The 18,830-nt window shown below is 35.6% G+C and overlaps 1 long non-coding RNA gene and 1 other non-coding gene across 2 annotated transcripts in view; both read right to left on the bottom strand.

Moving 5' to 3' along the window:
• The window catches only part of LOC143660633 (uncharacterized), a 407,362-nt gene that overhangs the window by 67,993 nt on the left and 320,539 nt on the right, over positions 1-18,830 (bottom strand). The gene's annotated exons all lie outside the window — the stretch shown is intronic.
• LOC143675184 (U6 spliceosomal RNA) lies at positions 8,950-9,058 on the bottom strand. The gene has a single exon (XR_013171428.1). It is a non-coding gene; the product is annotated as a U6 spliceosomal RNA (small nuclear RNA).

Below are 18,830 nucleotides of genomic sequence, written 5' to 3'. Positions count from 1 at the left end.
CAAGCTAAGAACTGAGATCATCTTTCATTTTTCTTTTTCTCTCATTTCCTCATATAACAGTTATTACCAAAGCCTTCTACCAGCAAACTATATCACTTACCTGTCTACTTCTTGCCATCTCGGCTTTTATCACAATAATCAGTCTTCTATGATGTGACAACAGCCCAGTTGGTTGACCTTTACATTTTCATCCCTCTGCAATGTATTCTTCCACTCAGCTAAAGAGATTTTATTTAAGAGATGCTACCTCAGTGCCTAGATCCTAGGAGCCATTCAAGGACATGACACAATGTTTAGGACTTGGAGAAAAAAATCCATTATCTCACAAAGATAAAAACAACCACAAAATAAAATCAGTTAACATTTAGAACTCTACAGAATAGCATAGCAACCAGTCAGTGAAACTCAATTCTCAAAAAGTTGTATTTAATTAGGTATATGAATGCAATTTAATATACACAAGATGTAATGTCAGTCCTCTACAAGGGAGAGTATTTGGTTCAAGCCTATTTTTCCCCCTTCATCTCATGCATTTTCCCAGTCACCTGCTATGTTCTAAGGACATTGATGGGGTTAATAGCCTTAGAATATGAAAAAAGTGCCTTCTTTCCTCTGACTTCAAGAACTTCCCAGAGCCTGGGAAGTTCTCCAAATTCTTCTCAGGGTGCATTCTAATTCTCTTTCATTTCCAGGTCTCTCTTCTTTTTTTTTCTTTTTGTCAGAAGGGCTTTCCTTAGACATTTGTGAAGAATGGATTCCCCCAGCTACTCTACCACCCCAAAATGTTTAGCACTTCCTCAGAACTATGTGTAACAATCCTAAAATTATCTTATTTAGTTATAGAGTGCTTCATAATTATCTATGTTCTTCAATAAATTGTGAGCTATATAAGAATCAGGGCTGCTCATACGTAGTATTCATGGGGATGGGGTAGGGAAGAGATGGTAGTGGTGCCCAATAACTACTGGATATATAATAGGAGCTCAAAAATCATTTGAAGAATAGGAGAATAAAATATCAGCTCCTCCATTTAAAATTTGCATCCTCTTACTATCCTTTGTTACTGAGCCTCAAATTTCCTCACTTGTAAAATTTGGAAATATTAGATAGTTTATAATACTCATACATTCATTTTGCAAATATACATGGAGAATATACAGTATTCAATGTTCATGAACAATTCTAGGCACTGAGAATGTAGTAGACAAAACAGACAAAAACTTCTTCCCCAAGGAGCTTACATTCTAGTGGGAAAATAGAAAAAAAGCAAGTAAGTATATGTATAAACTATCAGACATTGGCAAAGGCGAAGGAAATTAAATAAAGCAAAAAGATGGAAAGAGAAAGATGGGAGTGGATGGATAAGAGGTTTCAATTTTTAATAAGGTGGTCACAGAAGTTAAAAAGATGACATTTAAGCAATGACTTTACGGTCATTAGCATTATTGGGATCAGATGAAGATAAATGTAAAATACATGGTAAAGAGGAATCACTGAACAGATAGTAGCCATTATTTTCACCCAGCCAGCTACCTGGAGAAGAAACAAGGGCACCGCACTAGTTGTTTCAGACCTGAGAAGAAGTCCTTCTCTTTTTAGATTGCTCATTTTAAAAATTAAGCTTTAGGAAAAAAATAAATAAATAAAGCTTTAGGGCATGAGACTGTTCTATTGAACTAGGAAACTAATTGGCTAAATCATTGAAAATATTTGCTATTTTTCATGTTATTCGAAGCCCCTGCTTCTCCTAGATGCTTCCTGGGTGGATATACAATGGGGCCAGACTAGGTTGTGTCAGGGAATTCTACAATTTCTCAGGAAGAGATTGGTAGTCAGGGCCCACTGTCAGCCTGACAATGAAAATGAAAACTGTATCTCTACTAACTTTAGGGTGTTGAAAAGCTTTCCCTGTGCCCTGAATTGGACTTGATCAATAGCAACACCTGTAGTATTAAGGGCTGTATATTTTGAACACTTGTACCACTTACTCCTGCAACAACTTTATAAGTCCTATTATCACCCTGTTATCAGGAATTTAATCATGCAACCATAAAATGGGTAGTTAGGAAGGTGACAGAAGTCCTTCCTGCCTCCAAATACTCTGCTACAAGCTGCCTCCATTATTTCACTTACCTGAACACCTCTTAAGGATAAGAATAAAGGTATCACTGATGTAACTGCTGAAAATGTGAATGGAGATTGTCTTTTCTGCTCCCAGGCTGAATACAGGAACACTATGTAAGCCAAGGTCGTTGTGTGTACAAAGGTGAATTCCCTAGAGTACGCAGAGAACATAAATTCATTGGTCATGCTAAGCAACCTCTGTTGCCTGCCTGGAATGCTGAAATCTCATCAGTAGAAAGGCTAAGAACAATTCTTGGGAAAAGCCACATGCACTCAGAGTCTCTGCCAGTTCACTAGGTGGCTTTCACAAGATATAATCTCCTGCGCTCCAATTAACAGAAATGTTTATAATACACCCAGTTGCAGCCCTCTAAATTGGTAATTATAATCTCTGGGTATAAGGCAGCACACTTCTGAAATCATGAACCTCATCTGCAACACCAATACCGTCTCTCTGAGGGATGTGATGTGCTTCTACAAAGATACTCTCAGATAAGATAGGGAATAATCATGGACAAAAGTCTGTCATTGACTCATGGCTGTTTGGGAGTTATTTTTCTGAGAAATGTGACACTTAGAAGACAGAAATTAATATTTTACTACATTCCTAATAAGATATAATGGCTGATATTTTGTAAAGGAACATGATAAATGCTAGTATGGAAGTGAACTATGACAACTGATGACAGCAGTGAGACAAATGCTGATTAAGTCTATTGTACTGTAGCACCTTCACGTCCTATGAATATCTTTAGAAATTAAAATATATGCTGCACATTAAAATAAGAAAGCAGTCAGTAAATTCTAGACTAATGTTCAAAGCTCAGGAAATACGAAATTGAACTACAAGAAATAGTACCTATCTGGACTTTATAACCTTTAAAAATGGCATTTATATAGTTCAGCCTAAAAGTAAAGCCTGCATTTTTAGAGTGCATTATTTCCTATTATTCTTATCACTCAATTTTCTATTCTGTACTTTTCTTGTACAGGAACTTTAATAATCACAGGTCACAGAAATATTATCAAAAAATAACTTTAATAATCCCCCAGGTCACAGAAATACTATCAATACATCAGACAAAAGGATAGAAATGGAACATAAAATGTAAGGGAGTTTCGGGCAGGCCACGATGGCTCAGCAGGCAGAGTTCTTGTCTGCCACGCCAGAGACCCAGGTTTGGTTCCCTGTGCCAATCCAACCAAAAAAAAAGTAAGGGAGTTTGGATTCCCAGAGCCTGCCTGTGACAAAAAACAAGCAGTAAGGGAGTGAGAAAAAGAGAGGAGAAACATATGAAAAACCTGTATGAGAGAAAAGAAAAGGAAAATAGAGAGAAGCCAGAGAACAAAAATAGAGAAATCAAGAGGTAGAGAAGGAGAGGGAGAGGAGAAAGGGAAAAAGGGAAAGGGATAGAGAAAGAGAGGAAGAAAGGGAACAAAAGAAGATGGAATAAAAAGAGAGAGAGAGAGAATATATAGATCTATCTTTGGTCAGAAAAATATTTCTTTATGAATATAGGCTGAACTGGAAGCAACTATAAGCTCTCAATAAATGAGTAGTGGTATTGCTATTGTTAACATGGCTATTGTAATATTCAGCCTATTAATAAAGCATATCTTTTTTGTTTATGTATTGTTATTTCCTATTGGTTTGCTGAGCTTAGTGTATAAAGGGCAGCAAAGAGTAGTAGAATTAGGGAGTTCTGGTTTGAAAATATTGACTCTACCTCTTACCGGCTGCATGAATTAGAAAAATAGAGTAATTTCTCTAAGCCTTGCTCTCCACTTTAAAATGATGCTAATTACATTACCTACCTGGATTCACTTTTCATGGCTTTTGATATAACCTCAGTAAATACTATGTACATGTGGCAATATTAATATTAACACCTTAGATTTAAAATGAATTGTTTCTCTCTAAGTAAAAAGACAGAAGGAAATAATCCATAGCAAAAATGGTGGTAGTGTTAGGGTATTCAATTTAGGACTGCTTTTTAAATTTGCGGTAAATTTATATAACTCTTATTACTATTATAAAGGAAAATGCATGCATTTATACAATATCTCATTTAAATATTCAGTTCTGCATGTTATTTGGGATATTTAAAAGGTAAACACAAAACAAAACCAGAACCCTGTTCTTTTAACATTTCATTCTTTTTTTTTTTTACATGGGCAGGCTCTGGAAACTGAACCCGGGTCTCTAGCATGGCAGGCGAGAACTCTGCCACTGAGCCACCATTGCCCACCCCATCCTATTTTTTGTTTGTTTGTTTTATCTTGTTCTTAAATCACTGTCCAGCCCCCATATGTTTGCTGGGAGACTTTACTTATTACAAGTCAAAAGTACAAAGCTCTTCATGCCAACACCCGCATGTGGGCGCAGAACATCTACCACCCAATTATGTGCAATTGTAGATAGAAATAAAGTAGACTCTGAGTATTACAGATTTAACATCCATGGTTTATGATTCAAGAGTTCCAGGATATGTAGTCAGTTTGTCATTTTTCTGGAATGTGAATTATTATAACAAGCACTTCAAGGCTGATGTTACGAGTGAATCACTGTATTAGTGAGAACACCTAGCAGAGGGACTGTAAGACACATCTCAGTACAGTTTTATTGTTCTTTCTTCATTATCATTTATTCATTTTATAGAGGAAACCATATGGCAAATAGGTATTCATGAATCTGAGGATTGACAAGTTCCCTGGGGGATCATTCACTAATGGTGAGGGTTTACTGTACAACAGAAAGTTATGAATATTTGAAATCCCTTGCTTCAAACAGGTCAGACTAGCACATTACACTGTTTTAACATACTCTTTAAGCATTGGGTATCATTACTTATTGCAGGAAAAAACATAAGCCTCATGATAAGGACGAAAGAACTGTACTTCACAGTGTGGTATGCCCAGATGCTCTCTGAATTTGGGGCAGGGCATAGTCAGTGTTGTAATATAAACTGAACATTTCTCAGCATGAAAGATTCATTTTATCCCCTAATAAAATTTCTGAATATGCTTTGAAGACAATGAAATAGTAAGTTCTTAGCAACCAGATTTCCTTTGGGATTAAAGTGGGAATAAAATAAGAATTGCCTTTCATTAAATCTTCTTATTATGTCCTATGAAAATTAATTCATAATTTTGAACAGACCTAATGTAAAATACATTGCATGTGTTTCCTATTTCCCCCATAGCATCTTTTCAAAATAATTAATTATGGCCAATAGTTCCAATTCAAAAGGGAATAATTAAAAGCAATATGGAAGAGTGAAGAGATAATGATGTTATTTTTTTTAATTAACTGAAGCATTTAAAAGTTAACTGGCCTTTCTTAGAGTTTAATTCCTATTAAAATTTAATAGTTTTTATGTAGACCTGAGTATTCAATATATGTACTGAACCTGATTTTGAATGTTATAGTCTGATAGATAATGTATTAATGGGTAATTTCTCTTAGTTCTTTTAAAATAGCTTTTAATTTATATAAGACAAAATGGACGTATTTTGGATAAGAATTTTTTTTAACTGAAAACAATAAGCTTAAATGTAATGGCCTGTTAAGTTTTGTCTTTGTATGGGATATTCTTAAACCTAAAGAAGATGCACATTTTGTGTTCTCTAAATTAGTGCATGGCAGGTGTAGGATCATTGCAGTGACTGCTAGAGTCACAACGACAAAATTCAAGATGATAATGCTATATGAGACACCCGTGTGTGTGCTTACACATACACACATACACCTGAAATAATGATAAAAACAATGGTTCAAGAGGCTAGTTCTACCCACCACAAAACAAAGACAGAGTGTCATTTTGCATCTACCTTTCCCATTCTAGTAAAGAAGCCCCAAGGGCTAAATGGATGCAAATAAAGAATGGCAGCTTCCCAAGGTGGTTTAAGTGAAGTCTGGGAGAAGGCACAGATCTCACTAGCTTCCCTGTGTAACTATAGGCCTGATCTTACCACACAAAAACTTATTGTAATAAGCTGCAATAATAAAATTCTGCCCTTGTTGAGCCAGTCACTCCCAAAGTGGGTGGGGCAGAGAAATGGAGGCCAAATAGGGAGTAATTTACTTAGAATGATTGTGCTATAAAGCTATCTCCATTCTGCAGCAATCATCCCTGAGAGTCCTGAATTTATTGCAGTTTCTAGAAAACTCCACTTTCTGAAAAATGCAAAATATAAGATGAAGTGAGGGTTCATTCGAAAATGGCCAACTCACTTATCAAATAACACCATAGCTAAACATACAAAAACAAATAGGCCTTGGTTATGTCATCCCTGATCACAGTTATTACCAGTGATCCCTGGATTTGCTTCCACCCTTATACCCGTCTCCTGATCTGTCGAGAGTTTGCCCAGTTTCTGACCCAATAGTTGTAGTTACTATCTCTGGGTTCAGGCTTGCTCATGAGACTGCATCTGATTTCCCTATTTCTAGCCTTCGAATGTGAGATGTATTAGTCAGGTTTTGTTAGATTGTACTTCCATAACTCTAACTCTCAGTGGCTTACAAAAACAAGGTTATTTCTCACATTATACTTTGTCGGTTAGCAATGCTCTGTTGTTCATACAGCACAGAATCCAGGGTGAAGAGAAAAAAGAAAAGAAAAAAGCCTTTATCTTATATGTTGCTGTTCTCAAGGCAGAGGGAAAGAGCAATGTCAGCTACACATGATGGCTCTTAAAGCTTCTTCCCACAAGTGACCATATCAGCCCACATGCATTTCAGTAGCAGAAACAAACCACATAGCTATCCTGAATATCAACGAGATGAGGAAGCATGATCTCATGATAGGGAAGGATGCTGGGCAGTGATGTAATTCACTGTCAAACTGGCTGCCATGCTCAATAACTCGGTCAGAACTTTGGTACCAAGGGTCCCAATCCTAGGCCTACAGGTTCTGGCAGGCTGACATGAAAGAGATACAGTATTGTGGGTATAAAACAAGAACACTCTAAGAAGAAAAACATGAAGTTCAATGCAGCCCTGTTTCCCATAGAGAGATGATGCACCTTGATTATCTTTTTTTCATTTAGTCAAACTTAAATGTGAGATTTTTTTATAAGAATATGAGGGTTTAATTTATGGAAGACAATTTCATCTAAGCTACACTGAGACTCATGGGCAGCTGTATCAGTTCTCATCTATCTGTAATGATCATGACTTTTCTTTCTTCCCAAGCTTTTCATGCCTGTGGAGTGTATCCAAATCCACAATATCATTTGAAGTCACTTTCTGCTCTGGAAGAAACTCCCAAGAATTGCATGTCAAGAGCACAAAATAAAATTAAATTAAATTAAAATGGTTCATTGTGCATTATAGCTTATCCTTTCAACTTCAAAATCTAGTAGTTGAGCTTTTACATATACATATATGTATATGTAACCCTATATTTTTTATTCCTTGTGGATTTTAAGTGTAGTTTTCAGGTGCTATGACCCTAACTATACAACATGTGTCATTCAGCTGAACTGGTAATGTTACACTTTTTAAAATGTAAAATGCATCTCAATGTTTCTGCTTTGTCTGCTCTTAAACAAAATGGCCCAATTCAATAAGACCCTCTGCTTTTTGCTATATTTTGTTGTTATTGTTTTAAATCCTAGGCTGCATCAAGTAAAGAGCTATAGAGCTTTTTTCAAGTCTTACATGTCAAGATGACACCACATGATAGAAATATTAGAGAAACACAGCTTATTTATACAGAGTGAATAGAGATAAACACTTAAAAAAATATCCATGGTAAAATATATGTATATGTTCTAAAGTCAATTTTAGTGATGGTGGTACAACTGTGTGAATATATTTTAAAGCATATATGATTGTACAATTTTCATGGGGGCTTTGCATGCTATATGAATTATGTCTCAAATAAAGCCAGTAAATACACATACATGCTTGTTTATTCTCATTAATGTTGCCTCCAACCACATTATTCATATCCACTGTAAACTGATACCATGTTCCAAACATCACTTGCTCGTATATCAATTTTTAGTTCTTATTGGATTTGATTTTATGGATGGCTGTGGAAACTGCCCTTTGCTTCTTGTTTCTCTTCCCTCCCCTTTTGGAAAACAAAAAACAAAAATCAAAAAAACACAAAAAAGCCCTCCTTTTTAAGCAGTCTTATTGCCATGACTGGCAGCCCAACTCTTCTACCTGGCTGAAGCTATAGTTCTAGCAGTCAGGAACTGCCTTTTTTCCTTTTATTCTATCTTAACTCCCTATTCCTCCCATTGTACCCACTTGGTATTGGTAAACTTCATAGGAGAGTGGTGATGAGAAAATGGAAAGAAGACAAAGGATTCCCGATTTCTGATTGAAATACCACCACCAACCACCTTTCTGTTCAGAGCAAGACTATACACCCTCATCTGCGAAAACCAACATCTGTATTGATTCTTAATCTAAATATTAAGCTGTGTAAGTGTGTCCACAAGAAAGAAGACATAAGGGAGAGGGGGAAGATGATGAGGAGGAGATCCCTATTACATTGTCACTGCCTGTTTTTCCTTCTCTGGATTCTACCCAACTCTTTAAACTCTCATTCTTTTTCCTCAGGTAATTCCCTGCTTTTTAACCTATTTCCAAAGGCTCCAATTTCTCTGCTCACAAAAAAGTGGAGGAGTTCTATTTAGTACTCAAATTCCTGAAAGTAAAGTCAGAAAGTCCTAGGGCTATTCATAGTCCCTGATCTGTAGAGTGAATTTTTCCATAGGGTTTGCCAAATACTCAAGAGCTTGGAGAGCAGGTTAGAAATTGTCACCATTTCAGTATGATTCCCTTACATGGTTTCACTTTTTTTTTTTAATATGGAACACTTCATGAATTTGCATGTCATCCTAGTGCAGGGGCCATGCTAATCTTCTCGGTATTGTTCCAATTTTAGTATATGTGTTGCCAAAGCAAGAACACACCGCTCCACTTTTAAGGGCCATTATGATTACTTTGGATTCACCTGGATAATTCAAGATAACCTCCCTATCTCTAGGTCAGTTGATTAACAATTGTAATTCCATCTGCAACTTTAATTCACTTTTGCCATATAACCTAACATAGTCACAGATTCTGGGAATTAGGTTAGAGACATCTTTAAGGGCCATTATTTTGCCTACTGCATTTTTATTTAATCTACAGACTCACTAGAGGGGATGTACAGTAGTCAGATTTGATTTTGAGACAATGCAATAGACATAGTCTAATATAACCTTATTTAATATGGTCCACATTAAACACTGCTTGAAATAGCTTATTCTCAGTCACATTCACAGGATGTGAAACAAATTGAAAGCAGCCCAAACCATTTCTTAATTGGAGGCCTATAGAACAGCAAACCATGAGAAATTATAGTACTTTTAATTACTTACATTGAAGTTTTTGATGCTTCTAAACAGTAAAAATGCTTGAATATATATAGAATCACATTTGGAAATAATAAAGATCTATAAATTTAAGGAAAGCTGGTAAAGATCCTCCTATTCTAGGCACTGAAAAAAGATTTCAGTAACTTGCCACAAATCAAGAAGGTCCCATTCCCCAAAGCTCACTTCCAACTTTTCTCAGGAAATTGACAAAAACTGATAAAAATATCTAAACAGCATCACTCTTCAAGTACACAAAGCAGAGGTAAAGAGCATGTGCTGGGGCAATTTTACTTATCATCTATGGATGGTGCAGAAGGATGGTGGAACAAATTGACATTAAGTGTTAAATACTAAGATTATTTGTTCAATGTAAACCACATGCGACAGGATCAAGTTTACTGGGGGTATATGGCAATGTAAGGATGGATAAACCTGCAGCTGTCCCTTTTCTAGACAGTATTTGTAAATCCTAGATAATCCAGAGGAGAAAGCCTGAGTAAATAATTTTATTTACCTCAAAGTAAATAATTACGAATGTGTATCAGAGTAGAATTTTAGAGGCATCAAAATTATATTTTAAAAGGCAAGAAATGGCATAGTTCATTTAAGAACAGAAGGGAATATATATGTATATCTATATTTAACTACAAATACAGACCCATACACATTTAGCTTCTATCCTGGGAAAGGCATTATGCCAGTTACTAAATCATTGGACCACCATGATATTATCTTGCTGAAAAGCAAATTCACAATGACAAATTAGATATTAACATCCAAAGGAAATATACCAATGTTGCTAATATGTGGTTGATTTTGCAGCATAAGAAATTTTTTTAAACTCAGAAGAAATAGAAGGGATTATTTTTTATCTACTTCCCTCACCAGTCAGCCTCAGACATTTTTTTCCTGTGAGGGTTATCTCAAGATAGCCCTCTCCTAATTGGCCTAACAAGTAAAATTTCCATAATCCTATAAACAAGAGTAATGTCCCTCATTTACATAATACCCTCTGTTTGACTAGATATCGGCTTATTATCTCCTTTTCCTAGAGGAAGAAGCTGAGTTTGAGGGAGGCAGGTAAGTGGCAGTCCTGAAATCACATGCTTCCAACTTCTAGTCCCAAATTCATTTCAGTAAACAATCTAGACTCCAAAAGAGCAATTTTCTTACAAATGATGCTCAAATTAAAACTGAATTATTGTGACATCCACATCTCTGTGCATTGGAAGTTACAGAAGGGCTTCCTTTGATGACTGGGTTGGAAGGCCTATAAATACACTTTGAAACTCCAGGTATTTATTAGTCATGCATATACACACAATTGTGACTTAACTGGACCCGTATAATGCAGTTCACAGACTCACTATTCATCAATCTTAAAGTGAATTAAAATTTCATTTAATGGTATGTTATTAAGAAATGAAACTAGTTGTCAAATATTGGAGATAAAATAATTCAACAGCTATAGATTAGGATGCAGCTCAGCTTTGTGATCAGGATACAGAGGAAGATTTCCTTGTTTTAAATCAGGGTCCTACCACCTCTTAACTTATATATGATATAAGCCACAGTTTCCTCTCTTGAAAGACAGGAAAAAATCTGACTGCCTCATGAGGTAGTTATGAGAATTAAATGAGATAATCTATTTAAATCAATCATTCTTAATTGGGGCCACTCCCCCTCCAAGGACATGTGGCAATGAGGGGAGATATTTTTGGATGTCTTATCTTGGAGGGAAGTGCTACAAGCATTTAGTGGGTAGAGTCCAGAAATGCTGCCAAATATCCTACAGTGCCCTACAGGACAGTCCCTTCACGACAAAGAATTATCAGGCCTAAAATATTAATAGTACTGAGTTTGAGAAACTCTGACTTAAGTTTCCTGTTTACAAAGTGTTCAAATTGTTACCTATTATTAATACAGGTAAACATCCTATTACAAGATATTAACAATGCAAAAATGGCTGACATCCCTCTCCCCTTCAGGGGTCCATTAGCTGTAACTTTTAAGTGTAAATAATTACTGTGCAACTACTATTCACTCATAGTGTCATCATAAGCAAAGCAATATGGAGGCATAGTAGATAAATTCTATTCGTGAAAACCAAGGAAGGCTCCCTAAAGAATAAAGCATGTCCCTTGGGCCTTAAAATATGATAGGAATTTGACAGTTGCAAAATGTTTAGAAAGTTTGTTGGTCTGAAGGTTGTATGTGGAAAGATCTTTGGGTGTTAAAAATATTCTAGAAAGAAAAGGTATAGCATTTACAAAGACTAAAAGCAGTCTTTAGAGTTTGTTATATTCAAGAAATGAAGAGTAGTTCAGCACGACAAATGAATACGATAGATTTGGGATATGAACCTTGGGTGTATTGTGGGCTGTGAAAAGAGGCTAGAAACCAGGTGAGCAGTTAGGAGACCATGATGAGAGTCCAGATGTACACCTGGACCAACACAGGAGATGGGAGGATGAAAGGGCACAGAGTTCAAAGATGGAATCAACAAAACCTGGTTAAGAAGAGCATGGCTCCATGAGAACACTGGCCTATAGTACCCCTACTTTGACAGTCAACTCAGGCAACATTTGAAACCTATGAGATCATGTGAAAGTATGCGGAGTAGCAAAACTGGTGTTTTGAGAGAGATTATGACTGTGCTGATATTTTGTAGATGAGTTTAAAGTTAGATAATAGGAAATCATTGATAAGAGGAATTTCAACTGTGTCACAATATAATTCTGTGGCATTTGATGGAAAACATAGCTGGTATCCACCATAGTTAAACATGTAAATAAGAATAAAATTACTTCTTTAGCCAAAATCCTTTTCTTGGAATTTATTTATTTATTTATTATAACGAATAAATGAAAGGATGTTCAATGTTTTGGCATTCAAATTTCAGGTGACAATTTTTTGGGGGGTAAAAACAAGAATAAATGTCAGTATATCCAATCCCAGGTGTCCAATACTGCCTGATATCAAAAAGAACTGTTGATTGCCAACACCTGCAAATTTAACCTTATACATTTTGGCACAAAGAATTACAGGAGCTACACACTTGAGCCAGTAATAAAAAATTGCTTCCTAAATTTGTTAAGAAAAAACACATCTCAATTATTAAATTGCTAAATTTAAAAAATAATTTAAAATTATTTTCAAATGAATACAGAGCCAAAGTTAGTGTATATCAGCTAATTCTCTTTTCAAAGTATGACTACCAATGGAATTGTGAATGATATTAAAATGTAAAGCCACCCATGCTTCTGACCAGTTTCTGGAACTGACTGTATACATTTGAATTTTCTTCAGTAATTTAGTGAGTGCTCTTAGTGGGTGCTCTTCCTTATCACTGCATGTTTCCCAAGATGGTTTAAAAAAATTGCCTGATTGCCCTGGTGCAGCATATTTTAAATCCTCCAAGGAAGTGAATAGAAAGCAGAAAATTGCAAGTTGCAGCAATGCAAAAAGAGAGGAGAAAAACTCAGTACAGAACTTCAAATATAGGCAAATGTAATTTTAAAAACAGCTAGCCCTAATTCAGTTTCATTGCTTGATGTAATGAAAGGAATTAGAAGCAGAGTAATGCATTCTTAACTAGAAGCCATCTATTTATGTATGTTTTGCTTTTATCATCAATATGTCTGGATTTTGTTTATATAATTTGCAGATATCCCAAAGATATCTTAAACTGCAGGGATATTTAATGATCATGCTGGGTATATAATATACATTAATTAATTGCCTGCATGCTATTCATTTTTACATATATTAGCAACTTAGATCTTTCCTCTTTCCTCACTACTGAAAAGTTAATATATATAAACTATTTCCTCACTACTGAAAAGTTATTATACATATGTATTTACAGGTAATCTAACAAGATAGGTGTCCCAGACACAGCCATACAAGCAGTTCCTTCAACTTTTCATTATTTCATGAGAGGAAAACAGTCAAAACATTATTTCACTCTAGATTCCTATAGCTGAATCAGGCACTATCTTTTCCAGATGTCATTTATTGGGTCTCCAGGTCCCAGCTTGGTTAAGGCAATTCTAATTTGCTCTCAGAGTTGAGGATCAACCTCCTTGGTTCCTCCCACTCATTGCTGACTATTCTTGCCTATGGCAGTACTCTGGCTTTCTTAGCAGGACTGAGTGAAAGCGCCCTAGAGGGAAGCAGAGTTAAAACATTCTCTTTTGGATTCTGATCAGGATAAAAACAAGATAACTAGAATATCACAATTCATAAGATAGTAGTGATTATTCAGAGACAGGCAAAGAACTGTGAAATACCCTGGAAATGTTCCTGCTATGACTTTTGTCTGTTTCTTTCTTTTTGTCAGAGTTTGAAGTGGAGGGACTTGGAAGTATAATAATTTCAATGAATGAAATCTGTAATTGTGTTAGTACTTATAGTAATCATAATGAGTAATAATAATCTTGTGTCAGGAACTTGGGAGGAGAATTTTAGCCTAAGAAAAATGGTTTCATTTACATAGAACATATGTGCTTTATATCAACTCTAATATTTTCTCGCTCTTGGCCTTCTTTCTCTACATATTTATTGTACATCGTCTATGTATCACAAACTATATTTCATGTTAAGAATAAAACAGTGACAAAGTACTGTTCATTTCCACATGAAGTTTACAGTCTAGTGGGGATGCTAATCTTAATGAAAATTATCTCATAAACAAACATGCTACAAACTATGATGGGGCTATGTGTGCTGTGAGAATATATATCAGAGAAAATTTACTTAGGTTGCAAAGCCAAAGGAGAAGCCCTCAAAAGAGTTATGTTTGAATTTTGACTGAAAAGTGAATGATGACTAGGAATTAACTAGGGAAACAGGTGAGAAAAGAGAATTATAAATAGATGGAATAATTTCTGCAAATGTCCTGGGACAGGAGGAAGCATAAAGAACTGAAAGCAAATCACTGTGATTAGAGCCTACTGAAAGGCTGAAGAAACAGGCAATGCTGACTTTTTGGTCACATAAAAGATTTAGTCATTACCATTGGAATATATGGGAAATGACTGAAGCTTTGTAAGGAGAGGAATAAAATAATAAAATTGGAACCTTAAAAAAAAGTCACTCGGGCTGCCAAATGGAGAATAAGGGTAGCGTGGATGAGGAAGAACATTTAGGAGGCTATTGCGATGATCCAGGAGAGAGAGGGCAGGCTGAAGATGACATATACAGAGAAGACGTAGACCCATTGAAGGATTTTAGAAGAGGTTATTGGACAGTAGGATTGATAATGTGAGGGATGGGAGAAAGTGGATCAAGAGTGATTTGTAAATGTCAGGTTTGTGTCTTTGGACAGATGTTGGCATCATTAAGAGAATAACAAAGCCTCTCTTTTGGTTTGTTTTCTGAGGGACACTATTCAAGGGAAATGATTATGAATTTGATTTTCAAAATATTGATCCAGAGATACTTTTGAGGGATCTAAGTAGACCTGTCTAGACTATATTTGCTATTTGGGCTTAGAAATAAGAAATCCGAGCCCAGAATAAAAATCTGGGAACTGCTGACACAGAGATGGGAATTTAACTCTTTGGCATGGAAAGAAATTAGGTAGAGAGAAAGTATAGAAAAAACAAAAGGAGCCTAGGCCTGTGTCTTGAGGAATTCCAATATTCAAAGGCCAGGCTACAACAAACATAATCACAACCAGTATTTTAATTATTTGCACCTCATATCCCCTTTTTTCTAGCTAAGGGTTTGTCAATTTTATTAATTTTTTCAAAGAACCAATTTTTGGTTTTCTTAATTCTCTCAGTTGTATTTTTATCTCAATTTCCTTTATTTTTGCCCCAATCTTCATTTCTTTCCTTCTGTCTGCCTCGGGAATAGTTTGTTTTTCTTTTTCTAGTTCTTCCAAGTGGACAGGTCTTTGATTTAACTCTTCCTTCTTTCTTAAAGCAAGCATTTAGTGCTATGCTTTTCCCTCTGGGCACAGCCTTCATTGTGTCCGGTAAGTTGTGCTGTTTTTTCATTTCAAGATATTTACTGATTTTCCTTGCAATTCCTTCTTTGACCCATTGATTGTTTAAGAGAATGTTATTTAGCTTCCATATATTAATGGATTTTCTAGCTCTCTGACTGTTGTTAATTTCCAGCTTCATTCTCTTATGGTCAAAGAAGATGTTTTGTATGATTTCAAACTTCAAAATTTATTGAAATTTATTTTGTAATACATAACCTATCCTGGAAAATGATTCATGTGCACTTGAGAAGACTGCATATCTTTTGAGAAGATCACATATCTTACTGATTTGGGATACAATGCTCTCTGTATGTCTGTTAGGTCTTGTTCATTTATCATTTTATCATTTTATTCAAGTTCTCTGTTTCCTTATTGATCATCTAGATGTGCTATTTATTGAAGACAGTGGTATATCGAAATCTCCAACAATTTTTGAAGTGGTGTCTATTTCTCCCTTGTTATGCTAGTGTTTGCCTTATGTATTCTGACAATATGGTTAGGTGCATAAATACTTATGATTGCTCTTTCTTCTTGGTGGATTGCCCCTTTTATTAATATATAGTGTCCTTCTTTGCCTCATAATAGCTTTTGACTTAGCATCTATTTTATCCAATATTATTATAGTTACCCAAGCTCTTTTTTGGTTACTATTTGCTTATAGCATCTTATTCCATCCTTTCACTTTCAATTTATTTAAGTATTTGGGTCTAGGGTGAGTCTCATGTAAACGACATATAGTTGGGTTATGCATTTTTTCAATCTATTCTGCCAACCTGTGCCTTTTGACTGGAGAGTTTAATCCAACAACATTCAGAGTTATTACTGCAAAGGCAGTACTTGCTTCAGCCATTTTGTCCATTGGTTTTTATGTTATATCTCTTTTTTTTTGTCTCTCTTTTCCTTTATTGCAACATCTATTTCTGCATAATTGATCTTTTGTGTTGTATCTGATTCTTTTCTCACTTCTTTCTGTATATTAAAAAAAATACTTTATTTGTGATTTCCCTGGGATTTATATTATACAACTACATATGTAATTTACTAATTTGAAAAGATACCAAATTAGCTTCAATAGTGTATATGTTCTCTGCTCCCAAATTCCTCTGTTTCCCCTCTTTATGCTGTTTTTGTCTCACTTGCCACTTTATATGTTGCATGATTATTATTAAGAAATATGCCTTTTTCTTGTTCAACTGTATTCTTATTCTTACATTAATTATAGAGTGGTATTATATATTGAAGTCATGGTACTATCGGGTTTTGCATTACCCTTAAGTTATCCTTACTGAGGATATTCATTACTTAATACTATTCCAAGCTACTCTCTTCTGTCTTTTCCTTTCAGCCTGCACAACTCCCTTTAGTAACTCTTGGAGGACATCTCTCTTGTTGATAAATTCTCAGTCTCTGTTTATGAATATTTTAAACTCTCCCTCATTTTTTTTTTTTTTTCTTTTGCATGGGCAGGCATGGGGAATCAAGCACAGGTTTCCAGCATGGCATGTGAGAACTCTGCCTGCTGAGCCACTATGGCCCACCCTCTCCCTCACTTTTGATGGACAGTTTTGCCAAATAAAGAACAATTGGCTGGAAGGATTATTCTTTCTGTACCTTAGATATATCCTACCACTGCCTTCTTGCTTTCACGGTTTCTGATGAAAAATAAGCACTTATCTTATAGAGGATCACCTGTACGTGATGGACAGCTTTTCTTTTGCTTCTTTCACAATTCTCTCTTTATCTTTGGCATGTGACATTCTAATAAGCATGTATCTCAGAGTAGGGTAGGTTTTTTAGGATTTATTCTGTTTGGAGTACACTGAGCTTCTTGGATGTGTATATTCATATTTTACATAAGAGTTGAGGCATTTTCAATCATTGTTGCCTCATAAACTTTCTGCACCTTTTCCCTTCTCTTCTCCTTCCGTACCACCCATGACTTATATATTTGTGCCCTTTGTACCATCACTGAAATCCCTGAGGCCCTATTCAATTTTTTCTATGCATTTCTCTATCTGTTCTTCTGTCTGTAAGATTTCAGTTGCCCTGTCCTCTAGCTTGCTGATTCTTTCTTCTACCTGTTTAAATCTGTCGTTGTATGCCTCTCGTATATTTTTAATTTCTACTTTCGTGTTTTTCATACCTATAATTTCTGTTATGTTTCTTGTCATACTTTCAAATCCTTCTTTAGGCTTACATACTGTCTTCTTAATATACTTTATTTCTTTTATATATATATTCTTTTATCTTCTTGAATTGACTTAGCAGATAGCTTGAACTATTTTGGTTAGTTGATCCAACTTTGGATTCTCCTCTGAAATTTTAATTTATTTCCTTGGCTGAGCCATATCTTCCTGTTTCTTACTACAGCTTGTAATTTTTTGCTGATGTCTAGGTATCTGACTACTTGAGGCGTCACATTGAAGGTGCATTTCTCCCTCTTGTCTAGGGTTTTATTGTTGATTGGCTTTACATTAAGGCTCTTATTTGATGTTTGGTCTAACTTATTCTAGACCTTTAGAATATCCCATGTCTAACTGTTCAGATTTTTTCAGCTCTTCTTTATTTGATTCTTATTCTGGATATGCAGTGACATTTTTAAGCCTGCACTTTTGTAACTGTTTCATTTCCAGGAGAGAGTTTCCTCCTCTGTTCTTTTGATCCGTTCTTTTGCTTTTGTGCAGACTTTTTCCCCCAGCTCCTATGATTTGTTTAAATTCTCTTCCTCACTTGTTGTCCCATTTGCCTCATACTTTTCCTTTCTGGGATCCATCCTATCTTATAGCAATTCATTTTAGCCACTTGCTTTTTTTTTTCATCTGTGAGGCTTTTCTCCCTCTAGTTTCTTCTTGCTAAGTTATCCCACCCCAAGGAGACAGATATGGTCATTTCACTTAAGAAAAGTCTGCTTTGCCTTTAGGTATCCATCCAACTAAAACTGGATTGGATTGAGAAAGGGCACAACAGTTCTTACCAGTATTTCTACTGCCATCTCTCTCTTTCTCTCTCTTTTCTTTTTTTTGTTGTTGCTTCTGGGGTCCCTTTTTTATGTGGCACTCCTCAGTGACTTGTGTTCTGCCCTGGGTCTCTTCAGCCTTAGGACCCTTTGCCTGGATGTGCATGAATTTCTAACTCACTGTTTTGAATTCCTACAGACTCAATCTGCAGTAGGTGGAAAGCATGATATAAACTGTGTGGGACTGAATGAAGGAGAGGGGAATGTGGAATGTGAAACTAACCAGTATCCAGGATTGGATTCTCCCACCTGAGATTTTTCTCTTTCTCTAATTTAGCATTTGTGGAGATCTTCTGCAATCTGTTCCATACT

The sequence above is a fragment of the Tamandua tetradactyla genome, chromosome 2 (genome assembly GCF_023851605.1).
Source record: "Tamandua tetradactyla isolate mTamTet1 chromosome 2, mTamTet1.pri, whole genome shotgun sequence".
Taxonomy (NCBI): Eukaryota; Metazoa; Chordata; class Mammalia; order Pilosa; family Myrmecophagidae; genus Tamandua; species Tamandua tetradactyla.
This window is presented reverse-complemented; position numbering and strand designations above follow the sequence as displayed.